Raw genomic sequence first — 22,483 nt, forward strand, 5'->3', positions numbered from 1 at the left:
GGTCTATTTTGCATAAAAATCAAAGTTGAAGAAATCTCAAATTTTTGACCAAAACGATGGACTGAAAAATTCTTATTTTGTGTTTTTTGTACACAGTTGTTTTTATAGTCTTTAAAGGCTTCTCTTTTATCTAGAACGTGAGGAAACACTTTTTCTCGATCTATTTTTGATAAACACAAAAGATGAAAAAACTTCAACTTTTTGATCAAAATCATGGACTATCCCCTTTGCAAAAATACTAATTTTGCCTTTTTTTAAATCCATGTTTATATTGTCTAGAAAGGCTTGTTTTCTATCGAAAACGTCACCAAAAACTTTTTCTGGGTGTATTTTGCATGAAACGAAACGTTCACAAAATTTCCCATTTTTTACCAAAAGCATGTACTAACCCCTTTGAAAAAATGCCAATTTTGTGCATTTTTGATACCGATGTTTTTGTTGTTCAGAAAGGCTTGTTTACTATATAAAACGTCGAAAATGGCTTTTTCACGATTTATTTTCACGATGTATGACATGGGAATACAGGGGGTTACAAGGGGTTACAAGGGGTTACGAAAGGTTAGAAGGAGTTGCAGGGGGTTACAAGGAGTTACAGGGGGTTACAAGGAGTTACAGGGGGTTACAAGGGGTTACAAGAGGTTACAAGGGGTTACAAGGGGTGACAGGGGGTGACAAGGGGTTACAGGGGGTTACAAAGGATTGTAGAAACTTTTTTCTAACTAGAACGTTCCCAGATACTTTTTCTTCGTCTATTTTGGATAAAAATCAAAGTTGAAGAAATCTCAAATTTTTGACCGAAACGATGGACTAACCCGTTTGGAAAAATTCTAATTTTACGTTTTTTGTACCCAGTTGTTTTTATAGTCTTTAAAGGCTTCTTTTTTATCTAGAACGTCAGTAAACACTTTTTCTCGATCTATTTTTGATAAACACAAAAGATGAAAAAACGTCCACGTTTTGACCAAAATCATGGACTATCCCCTTTACAAAAATGCTAATTTTGCCTTTTTTTTAAATCCATGTTTATATTGTCTAGAAAGGCCTGTTTTCTAACGGAAACGTCACCAAATACTTTTTGTGGGTGTATTTTGCATGAAACGAAACGTTCACAAAATTTCCAATTTTTGACCAAAACCATGGACTAACCCCTTTGAAAAAATGCCAATTTTTTGCGTTTTTTAAACCAATGTTTTTGTTGTTCAGAAAGGCTTGTTTGCTATATAAAACGTCGAAAATCGGTTTTTCACGATTTTTTTTCACGATCTATGACATGGGAATACAGGGGGTTACAAGGGGTTACAGGGGGTTACAAGGGGTTACAAGGGGTTACAGGGGGTTACACGGGGTTACAAGGGGTTACAAGGGGTGACAGGTGATTACAGGGGATTACAAAGGATTATAGAAACTTTTTTCTAACTAGAACGTTCCCAGATACTTTTTCTTGGTCTATTTTGCATAAAAATCAAAGTTGAAGAACTCTCAAATTTTTGACCAAAACGATCGACTAACCCCTTTGGAAAAATTGTAATTTTGCGCTTTTTTTACACAGTTGTTTTTATAGTCTTTAAAGGCTTCTTTTTTATCTAGAACGTCAGCAAAAACTTTTTCTCGATCTATTTTTGATAAACACAAAAGATTAAAAAAACTTCAACATTTTCAGCAAAATCATGGACAATCCCCTTTGGAAAAATACTAATTTTGCCTTTTTTTGAAATCCATGTTTATATTGTCTAGAAAGGCTTTTTTCCTAACGAAAACGTCACCAAATACTTTTTCTGGGTGTATTTTGCAGAAAACGAACCGTTCACAAAATTTCCAATTTCTGACCAAAACCATGGACTAACCCCTTTGCAAAAATGCCATTTTTTTGCCTTTTTGAAACCAATGTTTTTGTTGTTCAGAAAGGCTTCCTTACTATATAAAACGTCGAAAATCGGTTTTTCACTATTTATTTTCACGATCTATGACACGGGAATACAGGGGGTTACCAGGGGTTACAGGGGGTTACAAGGGATTACACGGGGTTACATGGGGTTACAAGGGGTTACAGGGGGTTACAAGGGGTTACAAGGGGTGACAGGGGGTGACAAGCGGTTACAGGGGGTTACAAAGGATTATAGAAACTTTTTTCTAACTAGAACGTTCCCAGAGACTTTTTCTTGGTCTATTTTGCATAAAAATCAAAGTTGAAGAAATCTCAAATTTTTGACCAAAACGATGGACTAACCCCTTTGGAAAAATTCTAATTTTGCATGTTTTGTACACAGTCGTTTTTATAGTCCTTAAAAGCTTCTTTTTTATCTAGAACGTCAGCAAACACTTTTTCTGGATCTATTTTTGATAAATACAAAAGATGAAAAAACTTCAAGTTTTTCAGCAAAATCATGGACTATCCCCTTTGCAAAAATGCTAATTTTGCCTTCTTTTTAAATCCATGTTTATATTGTCTAGAAAGGCTTGTTTTCTAACGAAAACGTCACCAAATACTTTTTGTGGGTGTATTTTGCATCAAACGAAACCTTCACAAAATTTCCAATTTTTGACCAAAACCATGGACTAACCGCTTTGCAAAAATGGCAATTTTTTTGCGTCTTTGCAACCAATGTTTTTGTTGTTCAGAAAGGCTTGTTTGCTATATATAACGTCGAAAATCGGTTTTTCACAATTTATTTTCACGATCTATAACATGGCAATACAGGGGGTTACAAGGGGTTACAGGGGGTTACAAGAGGTTACAAGGGGTGACAACGGATTACAGGGGGTTACAAAGGATTATAGAAACTTTTTTCTAACTAGAACGTTCCCAGATACTTTTTCTTGGTCTATTTTACATAAAACTCAAAGTTGAAGAAATCTCAAATTTTTGACCAAAACGATGGACTAACCTCTTTGGAAAAATTCTGATTTTGCGTTTTTTGTACACAGTTGTTTTTATAGTCTTTAAGGGCTTCTTTTTTATCTAGAACGTCAGCAAACACTTTTTCTCGATCTAGTTTTGATAAACACAAAAGATGAAAAAACTTTGAGTTTTTCACGAAAATCATGGACTATCCCCTTTGCAAAAATGCTAATTTTGCTTTCTTCTTAAATCCATGTTTATATTGTCTAGAAAGGCTTGTTTTCTAAGGAAAACGTCACCAAATACTTTTTGTGGGTGTATTTTGCATCAAACGAAACGTTCACAAAATTTCCAATTTTTGACCAAAACCATGGACTAGCCCCTTTGCAAAAATGGCAATTGTGTGCGTTTTTGAAACCGATGTTTTTGTTGTTCAGAAAGGCTTGTTTGCTATATAAAACGTCAAAAATCGCTTTTTCACGATTTATTTTCACGATTTATGACATGGGAATACAGGGGGTTACAGGGGGTTACAAGATATTACAAGGGGTTACAAAGGGTTACAAAGGGTTACAGGGGGTTACAAGGGGTTACAAGGAGTGACAGGGGGTGACAAGGGGTTACAGGGGGTTACAAAGGATTATAGAAACTTTTTTCTAACTAGAACGTTCCCAGATACTTTTTCTTGGTCTATTTTGCATAAAAATCAAAGTTGAAGAAATCTCAATTTTTTGACCAAAACGATGGACTAACCCCTTTGGAAAAATTCTAATTTTGCGTCTTTTGTACACAGTTGATTTTATAGTCTTTAAAGGCTTCTTTTTTATCTAGATCGTCAGCAAACACTTTTTCTCGATCCATTTTTGATAAACACAAAAGATGAGAAAAGGTCAAGTTTTTGACCAAAATCATGGACTATCCCCTTTGCAAAAAAGCTAATTTTGCCTTTTTTTTAAATCCATGTTTATATTGTCTAGAAAGGCTTGTTTTCTAACGAAAACGTCACCAAAAACTTTTTCTGGGTGTAATTTGGATAAAACGAAACGTTCTCATAATTTCCAATTTTTGACCAAAACCATGGACTAACCCCTTTACTAAAATGCCCATTTTGTGCGTTTTTGAAACCGATGTTTTTGTTGTTCAGAAAGGCTTGTTTACTATATAAATCGTCGAAAATCGCTTTTTCACGATTTATTTTCACGATCTATGACATGGGAATACAGGGCGTTACAAGGGGTTACAGGGGGTTACAAGGGGTTACAAGGGGTTAGAAGGGGTTACAGGGGGTTACAAGAGGTTACAGGGGGTTACAAGGGGTTACAAGGGGTTACAAGGGGTTACAAAGGGTTACAAGGGGTTACAAGGGGTTACAAGGGGTTACAAGGGGTTACAAGGGGTTACAGGGAGTTACAGGGGGTTACCAAGGGGTTACAAGGGGTGAGAAGAAGTTACAAGGGGTTACAAGGGGTGACAAGGGGTTACAAGGGGTTACAAGGGGTTACAAGGGGTTACAAGGGGTTACAAGGGGTTACAAGGGGTGACAAGGGGTTACAGGGAGTTACAGGGGGTTACAAGGGGTTACAAGCGGTTGCATGGGGTAACAGGGGGTTACAAGGGGTTACAGGGGGTTAAAAGGGGTGATAGGGGGTGACATGGGGTTACGGGGGGTTAAAAAGGATTATAGAAACTTTTTTCTAACTAGAACGTTCCCAGACACTTTTTCTTGGTCTATTTTGCATAAAAATCAAAGTAGAAGAAATCTCAAATTTTTGACAAAAACGATGGACTAACCCCTTTGGAAAAATTGTAATTTTGCGTCTTTTGTACACAGTTGTTTTTATAGTCTTTGAAGGCTTCTTATCTAAACTAGAACGTCAGCAAACACTTTTTCTCGATCTATTTTTGATAAACACAAAAGAAGAAAAAACTTCAACTTTTTGACCAAAATCATGGACTATCCCCTTTGCAAAAATGATAATTTTGCCTTTTTATAAATCCATGTTTACATTGTCTAGAAAGGCTTGTTTTCTAACAAAAACGTCACGAAAAACTTTTTCTGGGTGTATTTTGCATGAAACGAAACCTTCACAAAATTTCCAATTTTTGACCAAAACCATGGACTAACCCCATTGCAAAAATGCCAATTTTTTGCGTTTTTAAAAACCAATGTTTTTGTTGTTCAGAAAGGCTTGTTTGCTATATAAAAGGTCGAAAATCGCTTTTTCACGATTTATTTTTACGATCTATGACACGGGAATACAGGGGGTTACCAGGGGTTACCGGGGGTAACAAGAGGTTACAGAGGGTTACATGGGGTTACAAGGGGTTACAGGGGGTTACAACGGGTTACAAGGGGTTACAAGGGGTGACAGGGGGTGACAAGGGGTTACAGGGGGTTACAAAGGATTATAGAAACTTTTTTCTAACTAGAACGTTCCCAGACACTTTTTCTTGGTCTATTTTGCATAAAAATCAAAGTTGAAGAAATCTCAAATTTTTGACCAAAACGATCGACTAACCCCTTTGGAAAAATTCTAATTTTGCGTTTTTTGTCCACAGTTGTTTTTATAGTCTTTAAAGGCTTCTTTTTTATCTAGAACGTCAGCAAAAACTTTTTCTCGATCTATTTTTGATAAACACAAAACATGAAAAAACTTCAACTTTTTGACCAAAATCATGGACTATCCCCTTTGCAAAAATGCTAATTTTGCCTTCTTTTTAAATCCATGTTTATATTGTCTAGAAAGGCTTGTTTTCTAACGAAAACGTCACCAAATACTTTTTGTGGATGTATTTTGCATCAAACGAAACGTTCACAAAATTTCCAATTTTTGACCAAAACCATGGACTAACCCCTTAGGAAAAATGCCAATTTTTTGCCTTTTTGAAACCAATGTTTTTGTTGTTCAGAAAGGCTTCTTTACTATATAAAACGTCAAAAATCGGTTTTTCACGATTTATTTTCACGATCTATGACACGGGAATACAGGGGGTTACCAGGGGTTACAGGGGGTTACAAGGGATTACACGGGGTTACATGGGGTTACAAGGGGTTACAGGGGTTACAAGGGGTTACAAGGGGTTACAAGGGGTTACAGGGGGTTACAAGGGGTTACAGGGGGTTACAAGGGGTTACAAGGGGTTACAAGGGGTGACAGGGGTTGAGAAGGGGTTACAGGGGGTTACAAAGGATTATAGAAACTTTTTTCTAACTAGAACGTTCCCAGACACTTTTTCTTGGTCTATTTTACATAAAATCCAAAGTTGAAGAAATCTCAAATTTTTTTCCAAAACGATGGACTAACCCCTTTGGAAAAATTGTAATTTTGCGTTTTTTGTACACAGTTGTTATTATAGTCTTTAAAGGCTTCTTTTTTTAACTAAAACGTCAGCAAACACTTTTTCTCGATCTATTTTTGATAAACACAAAAGATGAAAAAACTTCAACTTTTTGAGCAAAATCATGGACTATCCCCTTTGCAAAAATCCTAATTTTGCGTTTTTTTTAAATCCATGTTTATATTGTCTAGAAAGGCTTGTTTTCTAACGAAAACGTCACCAAATACTTTTTGTTGGTTTATTTTGCATGAAACGAAACGTTCACAAAATTTCCAATTTTTGACCAAAACCATGCACTAATCCCTTTGCAAAAATGCCAATTTTTTTGCGTTTTTGAAACCAATGTTTTTGTTGTTCAGAAAGGCTTGTTTGCTATATAAAACGTCGAAAATCGCTTTTTCACGATTTATTTTCACGATCTATGACATGGGAATACCGGGTGTTACAAGAGGTTACAGGGGGTTACAAGGGGTTACAAGGGGTTACAGGGGGTTACAAGGGGTTACAAGGGGTTACAGGGGGTTACAAGGGGTTACTAGGGGTTACAGGGGGTTACAAGGGGTGACAGGGGGTGACAAGGGGTTACAGGGGGTTACAAAGGATTATAGAAACTTTTTTCTAACTAAAACGTTCCCAGACACTTTTTCTTGGTCTATTTTGCATAAAAATCAAAGTTGAAGAAATCTCAAATTTTTGACCAAAACGATGGACTAACCCCTTTGGAAAAATTCTGATTTTGCGTCTTTTGTACACAGTTGTTTTTATAGTTTTTAAAGGCTTCTTTTTTTAACTAGAACGTCAGCAAACACTTTTTCTCGATCTATTTTTGATAAACACAAAAGAAGAAAAAACTTCAACTTTTTGACGAAAATCATGGACTATCCCCTTTGGAAAAATGATAATTTTGCCTTTTTTATAAATCCATGTTTATATTGTCTAGAAAGGCTTGTTTTCTAACGAAAACGTCACGAAACACTTTTTCTGGGTGTATTTTGCATGAAACGAAACCTTCACAAAATTTCCAATTTTTGACCAAAACCATTGACTAACCCCTTTGCAAAAATGCCTATTTTTTGCGTTTTTAAAAACCAATGTTTTTGTTGTTCAGAAAGGCTTGTTTGCTATATAAAACGTCGAAAATCGCTTTTTCACGATTTATTTTCACGATCTATAACATGGGAATACCGGGTGTTACAAGAGGTTACAGGGGGTTACAAAGGTTTACAAGGGGTTACAGGGGGTTACAAGGGGTTACAAGGGGTTACAGGGGGTTACAAGGGGTTACTAGGGGTTACAGGGGGTTACAAGGGGTGACAGGGGGTGACAAGGGGTTACAGGGGGTTACAAAGGATTATAGAAACTTTTTTCTAACTAAAACGTTCCCAGACACTTTTTCTTGGTCTATTTTGCATAAAAATCAAAGTTGAAGAAATCTCAAATTTTTGACAAAAACGATGGACTAACCCCTTTGGAAAAATTCTGATTTTGCGTCTTTTGTACACAGTTGTTTTTATAGTCTTTAAAGGCTTCTTTTTTTAACTAGAAGGTCAGCAAACACTTTTTCTCGATCTATTTTTGATAAACACAAAAGAAGAAAAAACTTCAACTTTTTGACGAAAATCATGGACTATCCCCTTTGGAAAAATGATAATTTTGCCTTTTTTATAAATCCATGTTTATATTGTCTAGAAAGGCTTGTTTTCTAACGAAAACGTCACGAAACACTTTTTCTGGGTGTATTTTGCATGAAACGAAACCTTCACAAAATTTCCAATTTTTGACCAAAACCATTGACTAACCCCTTTGCAAAAATGCCTATTTTTTGCGTTTTTAAAAACCAATGTTTTTGTTGTTCAGAAAGGCTTGTTTGCTATATAAAAGGTCGAAAATCGCTTTTTCACGATTTATTTTCACGATCCATGACACGGGAATACAGGGGGTTACCAGGGGTTACCGGGGGTAACAAGGGGTTACAGAGGGTTACATGGGGTGACAAGGGGTTACAGGGGGTTACAAGGGGTTGCAACGGGTTACAAGGAGTGACAGGGGGTGACAAGGGGTTACAGGGGGTTACAAAGGATTATAGAAACTTTTTTCTAACTAGAACGTTCCCAGACACTTTTTCTTGGTCTATTTTGCATAAAAATCAAAGTTGAAGAAATCTCAAATTTTTGACCAAAACGATCGACTAACACCTTTGGAAAAATTCTAATTTTGCGTTTTTTGTACACAGTTGTTTTTATAGTCTTTAAAGGCTTCTTTTTTTATCTAGAACGTCAGCAAACACTTTTTCTCCATCTTTTTTTGATAAACACAAAAGATGAAAAAACTTCAACTTTTTGACCAAAATCATGGACTATCCCCTTTACAAAAATGCTAATTTTGCCTTTTTTTAAAATCCATCTTTATATTGTCTAGGAAGGCTTGTTTTCTAACGAAAACCTCACCAAATACTTTTTGTGGGTGTATTTTGCATCAAACGAAACGTTCACAAAATTTCCAATTTTTGACCAAAACCATGCACTAATCCCTTTGCAAAAATGCCAATTTTGTTGCGTTTTTGAAACCAATGTTTTTGTTGTTCAGGAAGGCTTGTTTGCTATATAAAACGTCGAAAATCGGTTTTTCACGATTTATTTTCACGATCTATGACATCTGAATACAGGGTGTTACAAGGGGTTACAGGGGGTTACAAGGGGTTACTAGGGGTTACAGTAGGTTACAAGGGGTTACAAGGGGTGACAGGTGATTACAGGGGGTTACAAAGGATTATAGAAACTTTTTTCTAACTAGAACGTTCCCAGATACTTTTTCTTGGTCTATTTTGCATATAAATCAAAGTTAAACAAATCTCAAATTTTTGACCGAAACGATGGACTAACCCCTTTAGAAAAATTCTAATTTTGCGTTTTGTGTACACAGTTGTTTTTATAGTCTTTGAAGGCTTCTTTTTTATCTAGAACGTCAGCAAACACTTTTTCTCGATCTATTTTTGATAAACACAAAAGATGAAAAAACTTCAACTTTTTGACAAAAATCATGGATAATCCCCTTTGCCAAAATGCCAATTTTGCCTTTTTTTTAAATCCATCTTTATATTGTCTAGAAAGGCTTGTTTTCTAACGAAAACGTCACCAAATACTTTTTGTGGGTGTATTTTGCATCAAACGAAACGTTCACAAAATTTCCAATTTTTGACCAAAACCATGCACTAATCCCTGTGCAAAAATGCCAATTTTTTTGCGTTTTTGAAACCAATGTTTTTGTTGTTCAGAAAGGCTTGTTTGCTATATAAAACGTCGAAAATCGGTTTTTCACGATTTATTTTCACGATCTATGACATGGGAATACAGGGTGTTACAAGGGGTTACAGGGGGTTACAAGGGGTTAAAGGGGTTACAGGGGGTGACAAGGGGTTACTAGGGGTTACAGGGGGTTACAAGGGGTTACAAGGGGTGACAGGTGATTACAGGGGGTTACAAAGGATTATAGAAACTTTCTTCTAACTAGAACGTTCCCAGATACTTTTTCTTGGTCTATTTTGCATAAAAATCAAAGTTGAAGAAATCTCAAATTTTTGACCAAAACGATGGACTAACCCCTTTGGAAAATTTCTGATTTTGCGTTTTTTGTACACAGTTGTTTTTATTGTCTTTAAGGGCTTCTTTTTTATCTAGAACGTGAGCAAACACTTTTTCTCGATCTATTTCTGATAAACACAAAAGATGAAAAATCTTTGAGTTTTTCACCAAAATCATGGACTATCCCCTTTGCAAAAATGCTAATTTTGCTTTCTTTTTAAATCCATGTTTATATTGTCTAGAAAGGCTTGTTTTCTAACGAAAACTTCACCAAATACTTTTTGTGGGTGTATTTTGCATGAAACGAAACGTTCACAAAATTTCCAATTTTTGACCAAAACCATGCACTAATCCCTTTGCAAAAATGCGAATTTTTTTGCGTTTTTGAAACCGATGTTTTTGTTGTTCAGAAAGGCTTGTTTGCTATATAAAACGTCGAAAATCGCTTTTTCACGATTTATTTTAACGATCTATGACATGGGAATACAGGGGGTTACAGGGGGTTACAAGATGTTACAAGGGGTTACAGGGGGTTACATGGGGTTACAAAGGGTTACAGGGGGTTACAAGGGGTTACAAGGGGTGACAGGGGGTGACAAGGGGTTACAGGGGGTTACAAAGGATTATAGAAACTTTTTTCTAACTAGAACGTTCCCAGATACTTTTTCTTGGTCTATTTTGCATAAAAATCAAAGTTGAAGAAATCTCAAATTTTTGACCAAAACGATGGACTAACCCCTTTGGAAAATTTCTGATTTTGCGTTTTTTGTACACAGTTGTTTTTATTGTCTTTAAGGGCTTCTTTTTTATCTAGAACGTGAGCAAACACTTTTTCTCGATCTATTTCTGATAAACACAAAAGATGAAAAATCTTTGAGTTTTTCACCAAAATCATGGACTATCCCCTTTGCAAAAATGCTAATTTTGCTTTCTTTTTAAATCCATGTTTATATTGTCTAGAAAGGCTTGTTTTCTAACGAAAACTTCACCAAATACTTTTTGTGGGTGTATTTTGCATGAAACGAAACGTTCACAAAATTTCCAATTTTTGACCAAAACCATGCACTAATCCCTTTGCAAAAATGCGAATTTTTTTGCGTTTTTGAAACCGATGTTTTTGTTGTTCAGAAAGGCTTGTTTGCTATATAAAACGTCGAAAATCGCTTTTTCACGATTTATTTTAACGATCTATGACATGGGAATACAGGGGGTTACAGGGGGTTACAAGATGTTACAAGGGTTAACAGGGGGTTACATGGGGTTACAAAGGGTTACAGGGGGTTACAAGGGGTTACAAGGGGTGACAGGGGGTGACAAGGGGTTACAGGGGGTTACAAAGGATTATAGAAACTTTTTTCTAACTAGAACGTTCCCAGATACTTTTTCTTGGTCTATTTTGCATAAAAATCAAAGTTGAAGAAATCTCAAATTTTTGACCAAAACGATGGACTAACCCCTTTGGAAAATTTCTGATTTTGCGTTTTTTGTACACAGTTGTTTTTATAGTCTTTAAGGGCTTCTTTTTTATCTAGAACGTGAGGAAACACTTTTTCTCGATCTATTTTTGATAAACACAAAAGATGAAAAAACTTCAACTTTTTGACCAAAATCATGGACTATCCCCTTTGCAAAAATGCTAATTTTGCTTTCTTTTTAAATCCATGTTTATATTGTCTAGAAAGGCTTGTTTTCTAACGAAAACGTCACCAAATACTTTTTGTGGGTGTATTTTGCATGAAAGGAAACGTTCAAAAAATTTCCAATTTTTGACCAAAACCATGCACTAACCCCTTTGCAAAAATGCCAATTTTGTGCGTGTTTGAAACCGAGGTTTTTGTTGTTCAGAAAGGCTTGTTTGCTATATAAAAGGTTGAAAATCGCTTTTTCACGATTTATTTTCACGATCTATGACATGGGAATAGCGGGGTTACAAGGGCTTACAGGGGGTTACAAGGGGTTACAGGGGGTTACAAGGGGTTACCAGGGGTTACAGGGGGTTACAAGGGGTGACAGGGGGTGACAAGGGGTTACAGGGGGTTACAAAGGATTATAGAAACTTTTTTCTAACTAGAACGTTCCCAGATACTTTTTCTTGGTCTATTTTGCATATAAATCAAAGTTAAACAAATCTCAAATTTTTGACCGAAACGATGGACTAACCCCTTTAGAAAAATTCTAATTTTGCGTTTTGTGTACACAGTTGTTTTTATAGTCTTTGAAGGCTTCTTTTTTATCTAGAACGTCAGCAAACACTTTTTCTCGATCTATTTTTGATAAACACAAAAGATGAAAAAACTTCAACTTTTTGACAAAAATCATGGATAATCCCCTTTGCCAAAATGCCAATTTTGCCTTTTTTTTAAATCCATCTTTATATTGTCTAGAAAGGCTTGTTTTCTAACGAAAACGTCACCAAATACTTTTTGTGGGTGTATTTTGCATCAAACGAAACGTTCACAAAATTTCCAATTTTTGACCAAAACCATGCACTAATCCCTGTGCAAAAATGCCAATTTTTTTGCGTTTTTGAAACCAATGTTTTTGTTGTTCAGAAAGGCTTGTTTGCTATATAAAACGTCGAAAATCGGTTTTTCACGATTTATTTTCACGATCTATGACATGGGAATACAGGGTGTTACAAGGGGTTACAGGGGGTTACAAGGGGTTAAAGGGGTTACAGGGGGTGACAAGGGGTTACTAGGGGTTACAGGGGGTTACAAGGGGTTACAAGGGGTGACAGGTGATTACAGGGGGTTACAAAGGATTATAGAAACTTTCTTCTAACTAGAACGTTCCCAGATACTTTTTCTTGGTCTATTTTGCATAAAAATCAAAGTTGAAGAAATCTCAAATTTTTGACCAAAACGATGGACTAACCCCTTTGGAAAATTTCTGATTTTGCGTTTTTTGTACACAGTTGTTTTTATTGTCTTTAAGGGCTTCTTTTTTATCTAGAACGTGAGCAAACACTTTTTCTCGATCTATTTCTGATAAACACAAAAGATGAAAAATCTTTGAGTTTTTCACCAAAATCATGGACTATCCCCTTTGCAAAAATGCTAATTTTGCTTTCTTTTTAAATCCATGTTTATATTGTCTAGAAAGGCTTGTTTTCTAACGAAAACTTCACCAAATACTTTTTGTGGGTTTATTTTGCATGAAACGAAACGTTCACAAAATTTCCAATTTTTGACCAAAACCATGCACTAATCCCTTTGCAAAAATGCGAATTTTTTTGCGTTTTTGAAACCGATGTTTTTGTTGTTCAGAAAGGCTTGTTTGCTATATAAAACGTCGAAAATCGCTTTTTCACGATTTATTTTAACGATCTATGACATGGGAATACAGGGGGTTACAGGGGGTTACAAGATGTTACAAGGGGTTACAGGGGGTTACATGGGGTTACAAAGGGTTACAGGGGGTTACAAGGGGTTACAAGGGGTGACAGGGGGTGACAAGGGGTTACAGGGGGTTACAAAGGATTATAGAAACTTTTTTCTAACTAGAACGTTCCCAGATACTTTTTCTTGGTCTATTTTGCATAAAAATCAAAGTTGAAGAAATCTCAAATTTTTGACCAAAACGATGGACTAACCCCTTTGGAAAAATTCTAATTTTGCGTTTTTTGTACATAGTTGTTTTTATAGTCTTTAAAGGCTTCTCTTTTATCTAGAACGTCAGCAAACACTTTTTCTGGATCTATTTTTGATAAACACAAAACATGAAAAAACTTCAAGTTTTTGACCAAAATCATGGACTATCCCCTTTGCAAAAATGCTAATTTTGCCTTCTTTTTAAATCCATGTTTATATTGTCTAGAAAGGCTTGTTTTCTAACGAAAACGTCACCAAATACTTTTTGTGGGTGTATTTTGCATGAAACGAAACGTTCACAAAATTTCCAATTTTTGACCAAAACCATGCACTAACCCCTTTGCAAAAATGCCAATTTTGTGCGTGTTTGAAACCGAAGTTTTTGTTGTTCAGAAAGGCTTGTTTGCTGTATAAAAGGTCGAAAATCGCTTTTTCACGATTTATTTTCACGATCTATGACATGGGAATACCGGGGGTTACAAGGGGTTACAGGGGGTTACAAGGGGTTAAAAGAAGTTACAGGGGGTTACAAGGGGTTGTAGGGGGTTACATGGGGTGACAGGGGGTGACAAGGGGTTACAGGGGTTTACAAAGGATTATAGAAACTTTTTTCTAACTAGAACGTTCCCAGATACTTTTTCTTGGTCTATTTTGCATAAAACTCAAAGTTGAAGAAATCTCAAATTTTTGGCCAAAACGATCGACTAACCCCTTTGGAAAAATTCTAATTTTGCGTCTTTTGTACACAGTTGATTTTATAGTCTTTAAAGGCTTCTTTTTTTAACTAGAACGTCAGCAAACACTTTTTTTTGATCTATTTTTGATAAACACAAAAGATGAAAAAACTTCAAGTTTTTGACCAAAATCATGGACTATCCCCTTTGCAAAAATGATAATTTTGCCTTTTTTATAAATCCATGTTTATATTGTCTAGAAAGGCTTGTTTTCTAACGAAAACGTCAGGAAAAACTTTTTCTGGGTGTATTTTGCATGAAACGAAACCTTCACAAAATTTCCAATTTTTGACCCAAACCATGGACTAACCCCTTTGCAAAAATGCCAATTTTTTTGCGTTTTTAAAAACCAATGTTTTTGTTGTTCAGAAAGGCTTGTTTGCTATATAAAAGGTCGAAAATCGCTTTTTCACGATTTATTTTCACGATCTATGACAAGGGAATACAGGGGGTTACCAGGGGTTACAGGGGGTAACAAGGGGTTACAGAGGGTTACATGGGGTTACAAGGGGTTACAGGGGGTTACAAGGGGTTACAAGGGGTTACAAGGGGTGACAGGGGTTGAGAAGGGGTTACAGGGGGTTACAAAGGATTATAGAAACTTTTTTCTAACTAGAACGTTGCCAGACACTTTTTCTTGGTCTATTTTGCATAAAAATCAAAGTTGAAGAAATCTCAAATTTTTTTCCAAAACGATGGACTAACCCCTTTGGAAAAATTGTAATTTTGCGTTTTTTGTACACAGTTGTTTTTATAGTCTTTAAAGGCTTCTTTTTTTAACTAGAACGTTAGCAAACACTTTTTCTCGATTTATTTTTGATAAACACAAAAGATGAAAAAACTTCAAGTTTTTGAGCAAAATCATGGACTATCCCCTTTGCAAAAATGCTAATTTTGCGTTTTTTTTAAATCCATGTTTATATTGTCTAGAAAGGCTTGTTTTCTAACGAAAACGTCACCAAATACTTTTTGTGGGTCTATTTTGCATCAAACGAAACGTTCACAAAATTTCCAATTTTTGACCAAAACCATGGACTAACCCCTTTGCAAAAGTGCCAATTTTGTGGGTTTTTGAAACCAATGTTTTTGTTGTTCGGAAAGGCTTGTTTGCTATATAAAACGTCGAAAATCGCTTTTTCACGATTTATTTTCACGATCTATGACATGGGAATACAGGGGGTTGCAAGGGGTTACAGGGGGTTACAAGGGGTTACAAGGGGTTACAGGGGGTTACAAGGGGTTACAAGGGGTTACAGGGGGTTACAAGGGGTTTAAAGGGGTGACAAGGGGTTACAGGGGGTTACAAAGGATTATAGAAACGTTTTTCTAACTAGAACGTTCCCAGATACTTTTTCTTGGTCTATTTTGCATAAAAATCAAAGTTGAAGAAATCTCAAATTTTTGACCAAAACGATTTACTAACCCCTTTGGAAAAATTCTAATTTTGCGTTTTTTGTACACAGTTGATTTTTTTTTATTTTTTTTAGTCAAGAACACCTGAAAACTGGGAGGCCTACAGTTTCATGCATAAATGGTATTGTAACAATGCGAAGAAAGTCGGAAATTCATCGCTTTAATCAGCTATGCATAAATGCCACCAGAAGACCCAAAGATTTTTGGAACTCGCTTTGTCCTCTGATGCATTCAGAGAGAAGCCCACCTAATGGATACATTATGCTTAAAGAGAACAGCAGGATAATTAAAGATCAGAATCTAGTTGCAGAGACTCTTTAATAGTTACTTTACAAATGTAGCAGGTAGTTCGATCATCCAACGCTACACAACTTTTGAGAATCAACCACACGTGTCGAATATTCCAAAATACTGGGCTCATATACAGTTTGACTTCAGCATAGCTACCGGTAATCATGAACTGGTTAAATCTGCCCTACAGAAAATAAAAGTCAACAAATCAAGAGGTCATGATCACATACCTCCACATACTCTGAAATAAGGCCTCTATTCTGCCAATAACACAGGGGCGGATCTAGGGGGAGGGAGCAGGGGGTGCGCACCCCCCCCTCCCTTCCTGAGATGACCTGCGGTTTTCTAATACAACTGATATTCTGTAGAAAAAAAAACTATGTGGTTTATTGACGTTGAAGTAGAACAGGAGACGTGTGCACCCCCTCCTAAAAAACATCCTGGATCCGCCCCTGTAACACAGCCCTTGAGCCATTTAATTATCAATATTACTAGTTGGAAAATGATCCCGAATTCCTGGAAGCGAGGCAACATTGTGCTGCATTTCAAAAAGGACTTACAGCTAGAGAAAGAGAATCTTATCTAGACCCGTTACAGTTCTTTCAGTGGTTTCCAAGATCTCTGAACATATTAACAGCTGGCTGATCACTTTGTAAATATATTTCACAATCACTTGCTCGGGTACAGAAAATATCATGGTTGTCCTACAGGAGTTCTCTCTCTTACTGAACAAAGGAAGGAAAATCTTGACAAACACAGTATCATTGACACGATTGCCATTGATTTAAGCAAGGCTTTTGACTGTCTGTCACATGATCTTATCTTGGAGAAACTAAAATTCTATGGTCTAAGTGATCATGCATTATCTTAAATGCGTAGCTATCTCTCCTTTCATTTTCAAAGAGTAAAGCTTAGTGGTACTTTCTCCACATGGCAAGAAGTGTCAAGAGGGGTCCCACAGGGCTATATTTTAGGACCTACATTATTGAACATATTCCTGAATGACTTGGCATACACACTTAAACAATGTGGAATTGTCAACTATCCAGACGATAAGAACATCCGTTCTTCCAACAAAGATGTTTGTGCTGTTCAAAACAACCTTAATATCGATCTTGAGAATGTTGCATCATGGTTTATTCAAAAAGGCGTGAAACCAAACCTAGATTAATATCAGGCTGTGGTACTTGGGAAAATGGAAGACAAACTGAACTTTAAATTAGCCAATATTGACATTAAACTATCTGGGGGTTGTCCTTGATAATGAGTTAAAATTTGATGATCACATTTCAACTATTTGTCGCAAAGTAAGTGCTAAGATAAGTGCTAGATCTGAACAGGTTGAAGATCGTTTTGTCTCTTAAAAGCGGTGGTCGATATATGGGGCATTTATACTGCCATATTTTAACTATTGTAGCCAAGTCTGGCATCACTGCGGAAAAAGAAACACTTTTAAAATTAAGAAAGTCAACAAAAGGGCTTTGAGGTACATCTTCAAAGATAAAAGTGCATCTTATCAAGATCTCCTGGAACTAAGAATAAGACTCGAAGAAACTTGCAACTGGAAGAATTCAAGACATGCTGTTGACAATACCAATAGTATATAGGACAAAGCTAAACCCGCAATTATTGCTTATCACCTTACGCTAATCCAAGTATAATATTCGTCATGATTAAATCCTTTCATTGTCTAAAGTGAACACAACTAAATAATTATGGTCTCAAATCATGGAGATATTTGGGTGACCAGGGTGACTTGGTCGACTAGGGTGACTTGGGTGATTAGTCAGAAAACGTTTAGTTGAATTAAATAATTATTTCAGTTAAGAAACAATATAAACCCTTCCACCAATTTCGTAATGACGAATCTATAATATAATATAATATAATATAATAATATAATATAATATAATCTGCATAAATTTGCATATAATTTGCATAATCTCCCGGGTATTGTTAAAATTTGCATTGTTAATTAATGAGAAATAATTAATGCAAAAAAAAAAACTATCTACCTAACTACCTAGCAAAACCCTTCCACGTAGGACTCGCCCTCGAGTCTTGCCGCCGGGTTAAAGGTTTAGGAGGGGCCCCCCTACCTTACCCCCCCTAAACCCTTAACCCGGCGGCAAGCGGCGATACTCGCCCTTACTCTTAGGCCACAGTCCCCCCACCCACCCGCCTGTGGAAGGTTTCCCTGTTTTACTCATCATCATTCACACTCTCTCTCTCTCTTACTGTCTACCTATCTACCTATCTACTGACCACACCCTCTCATCCACCACACCCTCTCATTTACCCCACCCTGCCGACCACACCCTGTTGACCACACCCTGCCGACCACACCCTTGACCCAACCCCTGTTAACCTTATCCCTATTTTTGGTGACCCCGAGATTTGAACCCCCAACCTTTGGTTTGCCAATTGGTTTGCTAATCTGTTGCCCTCCCATCTGGGCCACCGCGGCTCAGATACAAATGGTTGGAAAATTTTATATATTAATTATGACTATTACATATGCAAAGTATCATTTCGTATTTCCGGTACCGATTATTATGTAAATCAAAGCCCCACTGGGCAGTTTCGTCCATTGAAAATTAAGTCAACTGAACAATAAGCTACATTGTGATGTCACTAAAATCACTTAAACTTTTTTTCCGTGCCACTAACTTTGTTGAACCGGAAATATGAACTATAATAACAACACTGCAAAGACGAATTCGATCAACGTTCTCCCCACATGTCAGACGGTTAAGCCGAGTTAAGCGGCCTTTCTTCGTTGTCACAATCTTAAACGTTACAGCGAGAATAAAGGTACGTTTTCTTAAAATGATGAATTTATTTTCTACTCATAAAATTTGACTCTGCGCAAACAAATGGCGACAAATGTTGAAATATTTTCTTCCGAGTTAAAATAGCTTAAACGCCGAAGAGGCTGCTGTGGCAAGTTTTGTTTCGGTTTGTTCTTGATTTTGATTTTGTTCACGGGTTTTAGCCCGAAAGAATGGAAGTTTTATATATTTTCTAAAGTTTGAAATCGACTTTATATTTAATAGACGATGAAATCGACTAAACTGTTGAAAGACTTCTTAATAGCACTAAGAGCAGAACTCATAAGTTAGAGTAAACCTTTCGAAGAAGGAATATACGCATTTAAGCAGAATAACAGAATTTACAGGACACAAAAACAGGCTTCCTCTAAAGGCCTTAAAGAACGTTAACAGCGGAAAGACTTTTTTAGAAAAGAAATCAAGCATAGACACCCTCGCAAACGGTGGCAAGATGACTGATTATTAAAAGTCGGGGTTGGAAAGACTTGGCTGTTTAAAATTATTTGTTCAAGTTTTTCAATGTTTTCTGTTGTTTATTTTCTTGTTTATGTATATTTGGTTGGCGACAACACATTTTTTTCTCGGGTACAGTGCTGTTAGATTTTAAAAATAGAGAAATCAAATATACACACTCTCGCTAACGACGGCAAAATGACTTATTATTTAAAGCCCGAGCCGGAAAGACTTGGCTGTTTAAAATTTTTTTCTCAATGTTTTTACGTTTTTTGTCTTTTTTATTTTCTTGTTTATATATATCTAGTTGACTACAGCATGTTTTTTCTCGGGTACAATCCCATTAGATTTTTAAAATAAAGAAATAAACTGCAACCAAGAGTTAAGCCGGTAAGACATATCTCGCAACATCTTGAATTTTAATTTTTACTCATGTTTACCTGTTCTCTCAAGGGAGAGTTTTGGCTCTGGTTCATTAACACGTTGCTGTTGTTATTTGAGTTTTTTGTAAAGTCAATTGTTTTATATTTTTCTTTAGTAACATTCATTGGGGACAATAACATTTTCTCACTTTATTATGTCCAGCTTTAAATTTAGTCAACTTTAACCTAATTTTGTTTCCTCTCTTAGCGTTATATAATGTTAAAAAAATTAAAGTTCGAAAAAAACCTAGATATTTGAATGTTTACTTCTTATTTGTTTTCAATTCTGCGGTTGTTGCCAATCGTTTATTATGGATTTGCTAATTCTTTTTTTTCTTGTAAAATAAATCGAAAGTGACAGCATTTGGTTCCCTGGTGTCTGACTGTTATGTCTGGAGGAGGACTTGGCTCTTGCTTGGTTTTTTTCCTAATTATATTTCAGTATGATTTTGCCGCTTATTTGTTCTTTATATTTAAAATCGAAGGTTAGGTAGGGAGCTCATTAAATAAGCAACAAGGTTTCTATTTGAACTTCCTCGCCAAAAAAGTACCATTAATTCCTTTACTTATGGTTTACTTCTCTTTAATCTTTGAATAACATTTTTGTAATATATTAAATGTCTGTATGTCATATGTATTTTGTTTTCTGGTAAATAGATAAACTGAAACTGAAACTGAAACTCTTGGATGTCTATGTGGGTGTACACTGTTCTTCAGTGATATACAATTTCTACCCTGACTTCCTCATTATTTTTTCCTGCCCATTTCTCTTTGCACCGTCGCTTTTTTCAGGCTAGCTAACGTCTCAATATTTAAAGAGACAGAGCAGGGGTTGAGGTAAGTACCCCTAAAAACCCCGCCCTCCTTTCTCGGTCCCAGACCTCGCAACAAGTATGCACGACAAAAATGGCGTCTACAGCTGTCGTGAACTGTTCTGGCTTGCAGGTTGCAGAATAACTGCTTGTTTCTTCTTAAAAGCGAAGATAAGTTTCTAAAATCCAATTACTGTGCGTGTGCTTCAGTTATGTCCGATATTTATGACGTAAATCGTTCTCTGTGCAGCGAATTTGGTATGATTCTGTTTTGTAATTAATTTCCTCCAACAGATCCAATCAAGTTAAAAGCTTATTCGTACACTTTGCGGGAATGGCAAACGTTGAAGTGCGCTATGGGAAGTTATTCCTTTAATTATCGTTCAACTGATCTTCATATCCACACAAAGGTAAGTTCTTATTAGGTTCATCAATGAGAACATTAGTTAATGTGCTTTGCAGTTTGCTCATTTTGGGGTCATACCCGGTGTAATATAATTTATTCGTTTTCTTTGTTTTATGGATTATTTTCAGGGTTAGGTTCACTGTTAAGGATGTTTTGTTTTTTGGGGGGTTTGCGTCAGCTGTGAGTAATAAATTATATTACACCAGAGGTGAGCCTCATTTTGCCTGTTATCGATCTCCTACTTGACATTTGCTGTTTGTTGTAAACTTGATTCTGAATCTTTCTATTGTTTAGGTGTGGGGGTCTGGACCCCCTTATTCGACCTGACAGTTGTTTTTTTGACTGAAATTTGTACATCGACAGGATAGTAATCAGTTATTAAGTGGCCAATTTTTTTTAATGAAACGCACATTGTATTTTCCCGCTAAACTTAATTCCAGGGATATTCGAAAATGTAATGTTATTGTTTTTGGGTACCCTCCTATGATTTACGACCTCATTTGGGAAAACCTACATTAACAATATTTCCTTAAACAGTTAGATTGTTGGCTGTCTGTTAATTATTCGTTAGATGATTCAATGAAAATAGTCAGAGGCATTAGGCAATTTGTTAGCAACTCATCCGTGTCAGTTAGAGCGTTAGTTGTATCCAATAGAGGCATAAGTCCATTTGTTAGCAACTCATGCATATCAGTTAGAGCGTCAGTTCAGGAAACTAAAGCGTCAATGGATGATTCTATTGCTATGCTGATCAAGGCTGATGGCTTTATGGGCCCCCTGTTGCCAGAGCTATTTAAAAAAAAATCCTGAACATCAAAAAATTTCATCACTTTCGATTTTCAAAGAATGAACTAGGCATTGTCTACTGGCAAGAGTTTTTGTCATCTTCAGAACAGGCTTTTTTTTCACTAAGGAATGGTGTTGCCATCCCCCCAGTTTCAGTTCTACCACAAAAGATCAACCCAGAAGGCTTAAGCGAGGAATGTCGAAATTACTTGTATCGTGAAATAAGACAGTTGCACCAGTTCCATGATCAGTGAACTTTATCAGCTGTATGATATGGTTGTAGATGTGACTTTTCATAATTCAATCCCACACTGTAAGAGAACTAGGATTATTATATTTGCAGTTATTGTGTATACACCATTCATACTTACTTACGTAATAAAACAATGAAGTTCTACTGAATAATTTTTTGGGATATTTTCTGTTGTTCTTTTAGCAGTTATGTTCAGTTAACTAAACTAGGCTATTGCCCTATTGCAAGTTCTGATAGTTCTAGGGTAAAAGGAAAATTTATAGGCATCATTCAGTGTGGTGCGCAATTAGGACATCTCAAAGCTCTTTTATTGCGAGATATTTCAGTTGGTAGGGAAATACGAACAAGCCCTTTATAGATCTTGTAAAATGTGAACACTTGGTTGATCAATTTTGGGTAATCGAGCTCGAACTTTTGAGTTTGATTGAGTTTGCGAGCATAATTGAAGAATGCTCTTCATGAGTTTGATTATCAAATCAATCAAACTTGATTGAACTTATCAAACATGGTCGAGCTCAAAAACCATTGGATTAAGTTCGGTAATTGAACAAAATTAAACTCTCTTGTTATAATACTCCAACAAACGAAACAATCAAACTTAATGAAAGGAGTGAAAATAATACAGAGCTCAATCGAACTCCTTCGGCCATTTGGCATTTTTATGTAGAAAGGGCTAGCAAATTTAGCATGGATGGCTCTGACCCGACAACATGAATGTTGATCGGTATCA

The sequence above is a fragment of the Porites lutea genome, chromosome 11, assembly GCF_958299795.1.
Source record: "Porites lutea chromosome 11, jaPorLute2.1, whole genome shotgun sequence".
Taxonomy (NCBI): domain Eukaryota; kingdom Metazoa; phylum Cnidaria; class Anthozoa; order Scleractinia; family Poritidae; genus Porites; species Porites lutea.